Source organism: Sapajus apella, unplaced genomic scaffold (genome assembly GCF_009761245.1).
Source record: "Sapajus apella isolate SASKATOON/1434 unplaced genomic scaffold, GSC_monkey_1.0 scaffold51, whole genome shotgun sequence".
Taxonomy (NCBI): domain Eukaryota; kingdom Metazoa; phylum Chordata; class Mammalia; order Primates; family Cebidae; genus Sapajus; species Sapajus apella.
Window position 1 is genome coordinate 11,062,299 of NW_022436991.1, and position 9,277 is coordinate 11,071,575.

General features: G+C 40.9%; 1 protein-coding gene across 2 annotated transcripts in view; it reads left to right on the forward strand.

The window, feature by feature from the left end:
• TNRC6A (trinucleotide repeat containing adaptor 6A) overlaps nucleotides 1-9,277 on the forward strand; it is a 221,969-nt gene that overhangs the window by 45,999 nt on the left and 166,693 nt on the right. The window lies entirely within an intron of this gene.

Here is a 9,277-nt window from a genome sequence, read left to right on the forward strand (position 1 = left end):
GCAGAGATGGGGGTCTCAATATGTTACCCAGGCTGGTCTCAAATTCCTAGCCTTGAGCAATCCTCCTGCTTCAAACTCCCAAAATGCTGGGATTACAGGTGTGAGCCACTGCGCTTGGCCTATTAACTAATGTTAACATATTAAATGAATCTATATATCGCTAGGCAGAGCAGCTTACAAAATGCCTCTGGCATAATGGAACTGGAAAGACTCAATGAACGATCACACGGTGCTTAATGGCTAAGCTCAGCACCTTGATACAGCTTTATGACTTGCAGAAAACTTTTAATAATGGTCCCTACAAGAATCACCTGTAGGTCAGGCAGAGTGGCTCATGCCTATAATCCCAGCACTTTGGGAGGCCGAGGCAGGTGGATCACCTGATGTCAGGAGTTCGAGACCAGCCTGACTAACATGGTGAAACCCTGTCTACACAAAAATTTGCCAAGCATGGCGCTAATTTCTGCATCATGCACCTGTAGTCCCAGCTACTCAGAAGCCTGATGCAGGAGAATCACTTGAACCCACGAGGTGGGGATTGCAGTGAGCCAAGATCACGCCACTGTACTCCACCCTGGACAATACAGCAAGACTTCTTCTCAAAAAAAAAAATAATAATTAATAAAAAATTAAAAAAAACACAACAACAAAAAAGCTCAGAGATTGGTTAAAAAACAAATCTCTGTAATTTAACACCTGTAATTTAACCAATCACCTATAATTTAACCTAAATCTCAGTAATTTTACTGAATTATTAATTTTAACCTAAAACTCACCAATTTTGGACAAAATCAGACACATAACCAAAAAGCATTTTGGACAGAATATTATTTCATGGTAGATGGTATAATCTCCTCCAAAGAGAAAAACATTTATGAGCATTTATGAAGTAAAGAAAAGGCTGGGCACAGTGTCTCACGCTTGTAATCCCATCACTTTGGGAGGTTGAAGCGGGTGGATCGCTTGAGCCCAGAAGTTCAAGACTTGCCTGGGCAACATGAGAAAACCCTATCTCTACCAAAAATACAAAAATTTAGCTGGGCATGGTGCCAGATGCCTATAGTCCCAGCTACTCTGGAGACTGAGGTTGGAGGATCACCTGAGCCCAGGAAATAGAGGATATAGTGAGAAGTGATTGTGCCACTGCACTCTAGCCTAGGTGACACAACAAGATTCTGTCTCAAACAAAAACAAAAACAAAAAAAAAAAGAAAAGAAGAAAAAAAACACTGATAGAAAGAAAAAAAGATTTTGTCAAAAAACATGAAATTCTGCTTTGTGGTTTTAAAGTATTTTCACTTTAATTGCCATTTATTTTTATTATAGGACTTAGGTAAAGAGAAAAGTCTTTCAAGAGTTATTTTTGGCCAAGCCCGGTGGCTCACACCTGTAATCCTAGCACTTTGGGAGGCTGAGGCGGGTGGATCACCTGATGTCAGGAGTTCAAGACAAGCCTAGAAAACATGGTGAAACCCCATCTCTACTAAAAATCCAAAAATTAGCCAGACATGGTGGCACATGCCTATAATCCCAACTACTCAGGAAGCTGAGACAGAAGAATCACTTCAGCCTATAATCCCAGCTAGTTTGGAGGCTGAGCTAGGAGAATTGCTTGAACCTGGGACGTGGAGGTTGCAGTGAGCCGGAATCACGTCATTGCACTCCAGCCTAGGCAACGAGAGTGAAATTCTGTCTCAAAAAAAGAAAAAAAAAATAAGTAATTCTTCTGGTAGAAATATAAGAATTATTTACAAAACTAAAATTGAGCTTAACAACCTATTCTCATTCTGACAGAACAAAATGCAAAAGAAACAGTATTTAAATAACAGAATTAATAAATGTTAGATAATAGATACATAGCAAGAAATGTAGCCCTGGTGCCATGGCTCATGCCTGTAATCCCAACCCTTTGAGAGGCCAAGGCAGGAGGATCACTTGAGGCCAGGAGTTTGAGACCAGCCTGGGCAACATAGGGAGACCTCTGTCTTTGCAAAAAATTAAAAAATTATCCAGGCACGGTGGTGAGTGCCTGTGGTCCCAGCTACTCAGGAGGCTGAGGCAGGAGGATTGCTTGAGCCTGGAAATGGAGGCTGCAGTGAGCCATGATAGTACTATCACTGTACTCTAGCCTGGGTGACAGAATAAGGCCTTGTCTCAAAAAAAAAAAAAAAAGAAGAAAAGAAAAGAAAAAAGAAATATATACGCTTTTCAAAAATACATCGAATATATATTTAAAATGCTAATATATCAGGTCAAATATAAACTTAAAAAATTCCAAAGGCAGAAATCATACAAGTCAAATTATCTGATAAAAACAAATTATAAATAAATAACATCAGGTCAACAGAAAAATCCAAATATTTAGAAATTTTAAAAATCATTCATACAAGTTATTTTGGGGAAAAGAGGAAATTAAAATGGCAGTTTCTGTTTATGTACAAAGCAACAATAGAAACTCTACCTTTCAGAACTGATAACATGTAAACAACCCTATAATCAGAGCCAAAATTGTTATGTGTTTTTATTAAGAAAGATTTTTTAAAATAAAATGTTTCACATAAAAGAAAGAAAGAAAAGAACAAAATGACCGAAAGTAGCAGGTAGACAGAACCAAACATAATAAAAGCAGACATTACTGAAACAAATAATAGAAATAAATGTTAAATAAAATCATGGCCTGGTTCTTTGATAAGATCAATAAAATAAAAATCTAGAAAGGCAGGGCATAGTGGCTCACACCTGTAATTCCAGCACTTTCAGTGGCCAAGGCAGAAGAATCACTTGAGGCCAGAAGTTGGAGAACAGCCTGGGCAACACAGCAAGACCCCGTCTCTATGAAAAATACAAAAATCAGCCAGGCATGGTGAATGCCTGTGGTCCCATGGTCCCAGCTACTTACTTGGGAGACTGTGGCAAGAGGATTGATTGAGCCTGGGAGGTCAAAGCTGCGGTGAGCGATGGTCACACCACTGCACTCCAGCCTGGGTGACAGAGTGAGACGCTGCCTCAAAAACAGATAAAAAAGACTCTCTAGAGAGACTTATCCAGGAAAATAGAGTAATATTTTGAAATTTGGAAATAAAATCCAGGCACGGTGGCTCAAGCCTGTAATCCCAGCACTTTGTGGGGGCCGAGGTGGGTGGGTCACTTGAGGTCAGGAGTTCAAGACCAAGACCAGCCTGGCTAACACGGTGAAACCCCATCTCCATTAAAAATACAAAAATTAACCAGGCGTAATGGTGCAAGCCTGTAATCCCAGCTATTTGGAAGGCTGAAGCAGGAGAATCATTTGAACTCAGGAAGCGGAGGTTGCAGTAAGCCAAGATCACACTGCTGCACTCCAGGCTGGGCAACAGAGCGAGACTGTATCTCAAAAAAAAAAAAAAAAAAAAAAAAAAAAGAATTCGAAATAAAAAGGGAGTTTAGCCAGAAATACAGTGGAGACTTAAAAAGCTGTAAGAGAATATTTTGTCAATTATATGCTAATAACATTATACTTTTGAGTTAATTTTATGGCACTTTTTAAAAAGCCAAGTTATATGGTGATTGCTGCTTACTAGTAGCTTTCCTAAAACAGCAGTTCCGACATTCCTAGAATATGCTGGGTTTTCTTTGGTAATATCTTATTTAAGATAAGATATTCATAAATGAGTTTGTTATATAGTTGTTTGCTGTGACGTGATTTCCAGGTTTTGATATGGCTTTCACAAAAAGCATGAACATCTTTTATTTCTCCATGCCTGGATACAATTTATATAGAAGAAGCATTGCTTATTTCTTGGCTATTTGGAAGGCTTTATCTAAAAATCCTGTAGGTCTGGTGGATTTGGGGTGGGAAGCTGGTTAACATTCACAGTTTTGTTTCTGCTTTCTGTTTTATTTCAGATTTCTAAAACTGTGGACAATTAGTGACATTTTTCTAGAAAATAATCTACTTCATTCAGATTTTCAAATTTAATTGCACAGTTTTGCAAAGTACAAAGTCATTTTATTTCCTCTCTGTTATGTTGTTTCCTCCACCCTGTTTCTTTTCTTTTCTTTGTTTTTTTTTTTTTTTTGTTGTTGTTGTTGTTGTTTTGTTTTTTTTTTGAGACGGAGTTTCGATCGTTGCCCAGGCTGGAGTGCAATGGCGCGATCTCAGCTCACCGCAACCTCCGCCTCCTGGGTTCAGGCAATTCTCCTGCCTCAGCCTCCTGAGTAGCTGGGATTACAGGCACACGCCACCATGCCCAGCTAATTTTTTGTATTTTTAGTAGAGAAGGGGTTTCACCATGTTGACCAGGATGGTCTCAATCTCTTGACCTCGTGATCCACCTGCCTCGGCCTCCCAAAGTGCTGGGATTACAGGCTTGAGCCACCACGCCCAGCTCTTTGTTTGTGTTGTTTTTTTTTAAAGCAGAGTCTCACTCACTCTGTCACCCAGACTGGACTGCAGTGGTACCGTCTCAGCTCACTGCAACCTCTGCCTCCTTGATTCAATCGATCCTCCTGCCTCAGCCTCCCAAGTAGCTGGATTACAGGCGTGTGCCACCATAGCCAGCTGATTTTTGTATTTTTAGTATAGACGTGGTTTCACTATTCGGCCAGGCTGCTCTTGAACTCCTGACCTCAAGTGATCTATCTCGGCCTCCCAAAGTGCTGGGATTATAGGCATGAGCCACTGCACCCGGCCCACCTGTTTCTCATGTGTTTTTGAGCTTTCTTCCTTTTTTTTTTTTTCCTGATTAGTTGACTTTTCAATTATTTATTTTACTCTAACCAACTCACTCCAAAGAGTTTGCACTTACATTAATTAATTCTATTTTTAAAGTATTTTCTTTTCTTCTTCTTTTTTTTTTTTTTCCTTTTTGTTTTGAGAGAGGGGCTCACTCTGACACCCAGGCGGGAGTGCAGTGCAGATCATGGCTCACTGCAACCTCCACCTCCCAGGTTTGGGTGATCCTCCCACCTCAGCCTCCCAAGTAGTTGGGACTGGCTGGGCATGGTGGCTCACGCTTGTAATCCAAGCACTTTGGAGGCCAAGGCGGGCGGATCACCTGAGATCAGGAGTTCAAGACCAGGCTGACTCGGGAGTTCAAGACCAGGCTGACCAACATGGTGAAACCCCGTCTTTAAAAAAAAAAAAAAAAAAAGTAGTTGGGGCTATAGGTGCATGCTAGCATGTCCGCCTAATTTTTGTGTATTTTGCAGAGTTGGAGTTTTGCCATGTTGCCCAGGCTGATATTGAACTCCTGAGCTCAAGCAATCCACCTGCCTGGGTCTCCCAAAGTGCTGGGATTACAGGCATGAGCCACCGCGCCCAGCCACTATTTTATTTTCTAACTCGCCCATTTATTATTGTCTTTCTTCTTATTTCTTGGAATAGTTTGTTGTTTTTCTAACTTCTTTGAGTTAATACTAAATTCGCTTACTTTCTTTGTCCTTCTTTACTTATGCCTTTCTTTAGGGCTCTGTCTGTTCCTCTTTACAACCCGGCTTTAGTCATAGGACAGAAGTTTTGCTATGTATTAACTTCATTTTATTATTCAAGATGTTGAGAAATTTGTGTTTAAATTTTTTCTTCGATCTGTCTCTCTTTGTGTCTCTCTCTCCTTGTGCCCCCCAAACACCCTCCCTTTTACCGAGTGGTGGGTGGTAGAATTTTCCCCTTCTAATTCCATTGGTCTTGCTTTGTTACCCAGGCTGGCTTCAGTGGTACAAACACAGTTCATGGAAGCCTCTCTCCCCTGGGCTCAAGAGATCCTCCTCCTTCAGCCTCCCAAATAGTTGGGACTACAGGTGCACACCATTAAGCCAGGATAATTTTTGTATTATTTGTAGAGACAGGGTCTCACAATGTTGTCCAGGCTGGTCTCAAACTCCCAGGCTCAAGTGATCCTCCTGCCTTGGCCTCCGGAAGTGCTGGGATTACAGGCATGAACCGTCACACCAGTCTCTACTCTTTCTCCATTTTGAATTTTGTTAAGATTTTCTTCATGGCCTGATACATCACCTATTACCACGAAAATTCCATAGGCACATAAAAGTTGTATCCTCTATTATCAGTGTACAGCATTCGACATAAACGACAAAGTCAGCCTTATTAAATATGCATTCAGATCCTCTAAATATTTTTTTTTTTATTTTTTTATCTATTGTGGGCTGGGAGAGGTGAGCTGCAGTCATATGTTAATTTAGGTGTCTGTTGGAAGCTGATGCTGTGATTATTTTTATGCCATTTTCTTTTCTTTCTTTTTAATTTTTTATTTCCGTAGGTTTTTGTGTAGCAGGTAGTGTTTGGTTACATAAATTCTTTGGCGGTAATTTGTGAGATTTTGGTGCACGCATCACCTGCGCAATATACACTGAACCCAATTTGTAGTCCTTTATCCCTTGCCTTCTTCCTATCCTTTCCCCCTGCATCCCCAGAGTCCCTTGTGTCATTCTTATGCCTTTGCATCCTCATAGCTTAGCTCCCACTTATGAGCGAGAACATACGACGTTTGGTTTTCCATTCCTGAGTTACTTCACTTAGAATCATAGAATCCAATCGCATCTTGGTTGCTGCAAATGCCATTATTCATTCCTTTTTTTTTTTTTTTTTTAGACTGAGTCTCTCTCTGTTGCCCAGGCTGGAGTGCAATGGGGCAATCTTGGCTCCCTGCAACCTCTGCCTGCTGGGTTCAAGCAATTCTCCTACCTCAGCCTCCTGAGTAGCTGGGACTACAGGTGCCCACCACCGCACCCAGATAATTTTCTGTATTTTAGTAAAGATGGGCTTTCATCGTGTTGTCCAGGCTGGTCACAGACTCCTGAGCTCAGGCAAACTGCCTGCCTCGGCCTCCCAAAGTACTGGGATTACAGGTGTGCGCACCACGCCGGGCCAATTCATTCCTTTGGGCATTTGGGTTGGTTCCACATCTTTGCAATTGTGAATTGTGCCTCTATCAACATGCGTGTGCAAGTTTGATGCCATTTTCTGTTGTGTTCTCATACCGAAGTTTTAGCCTAACTTTTGGTGCCCTTTGTCATTACAAAATGCCCCCATTTGTCTGGGTTGCCTCCATTAACCTTAGATTAAACATTGTCTGATAGTAATATCATGAACTCCACTTTCTTTTTCTTAACCTTCATCTGTTATATCTTCTCTTATCTTCTTTTAAGTGTTTATTTCAACAGCTTTTGGGGTACAAGTGTTCATTTTGCTACATGGGTGAATTACATAGCAGCGAATTCTGAGATTTTAGTGTGCCTGTCAACAGAGAAGGGCACATTGTACCTAATGTGCAGTTTTTTACCCTTAGCCCCCCTCCCAGCCTTCCCCTTCGGAGTCTCTAAAGTCCATTTTATCACTCTGTAAGGTGTATCTTTACTTATGCTTTTAATTTCAGTTTTCCTAAGAAACTGTATGGCATATTTTTTTATTTTCAAACAAAAGTCAGGTTTTGCCTTTTTGGCCTCACCTAAAAGTCTTTTTCTTTAAATTGCATTTTTGTTTGTTTGTTACGGTTTGTTTTGTTTGAGACAGAGTCTCACTCTGTCCCTAGGCTGGAGTGCAGTGGCATGATCTTGGCTCACTGCAACCTACACCTCCTGGGTTCAAGCCATTCTCCTGGCTCAGCCTCCTGAGTAGCTGGGATTACAGGCATAAGCCACTGTGACAGATGCAAATTGCTTTTTTTTTTTTTTTTAACTCCACATACATTCACTGCAGTAACAAATACGATTCATCTTCATTTTCTCATTTTATATTTTCTGTTTTATTTCCTCTGTTTTTTATAATTTCAGACAAGCACTGTGTTTGCTTTGCTTTATTCCGTATCAATGAATTTCTGGTCACTTTTTGCTTTATACTTTATGTGTATATATATCTAATGACTACTGCAGTATGCTTTATACTTTTAGGTTGCCTTTGTACTTTTAGATAATATTTTAAGCCTCTATTTCCAGATTTGTCAATTTTAGAAAACATCTGTCAATTTGATAAACTGTCAATTCTAGAAAAAGATCTGTTAACTTACTAAAATATTTTTCGGTGGCTCATGCCTATAATCCCAACGCTTTGGGAGGCTGAGGCGGGTGAACTGCTGGAGTGCAAGAGTTCAAAACAAGCCCGGGCAACATGATGAAATGCCAGGTTCAAGTGATTCTCCTCCCTCAGCCTACGGAGTAGCTGGGATTATAGGTGCCCGCCACTACACCCAGCTAATTTTTGTATTTTTAGTGGAGATGGAGTTTCAACATGTTAGCCAGGATGGTCTTGATGGTCCTAATTTGTGATCCACCCTCCTCAGCCTCCCAAAGTGCTGGGATTACAGGCGTGAGCCACTGAGCCCAGCCTACAGCATAATATTCTGTAGTGTAAATGTGTCACACTTTTACCATACTCTTATTGATGGTGCAATTAACTCATTAATGAAGCGAGTAATTAATGCCCACTGTGGCAAGAAATAGAGACATGATCATGTTTCTACAGGACTTGTAGAGTTTTTAACTGATACAGTCCCCAAAGGGTATAATCTTTCAATGATCTTAAAAACATCTGTACTCTGTAGTCCTAGCTGCTTCAGAGGCTGAGGAAGGAGGACTTCTGGAGCCCAGGAATTCAAGGGTGCAGTGAGCTATGATTGCACCACTGCACTCCAACCTGGGCAATGGAGTTAGATACTGTCTCTAAAATCCAAGAAACCAACAAACCAAAACCTGTGCTCTTTAATTCAGAAATTCCACGTATAGAAATTTATCTTAAGATAATTATATGGCTGGACACAGTGGCTCATGCCTGTTGTCCCAGCACCTTGGGAGGCTGAGGTGGGAGGATTGTTTAAGTCCAGAAGTTTCAGAACAGCCTGAGCAACATGGTGAAACACGTCTCTATAAAAAAAATACCAAAAAATTCCCCATCTCTATAAAAAGTACAAAATTAGCCAGGCATGGTTGTGCACACCTGTGATCCCAGCTGCACAAGAGGCTGAGACTGTGGGATCACTTAAGTGTGGGAGGTGGAGGCTGCAGTGAGCCGTGATGGCACCACTGCACTCCAGCCTGGGTGTCAGAGCAAGACCCTGTCTCAAAAAAAAAAAAAAAAAAAAAGGATGATTAGATAATTATAGAAGAACCTAATGATTACTCTGCAAGAATCATTATGGGTGCCTTATTTAGAAGAGCAAAAATGTTGGAAACAACCCAAGTATCCAACATTAGAGGAAATGGTTGAGAAAATTACAGGTCCATCCAGTGGAATCTACAGGGCCATTAGCAGTGCAAGCAGGTGGTGAAGGGACCTTCATCTTATTTGC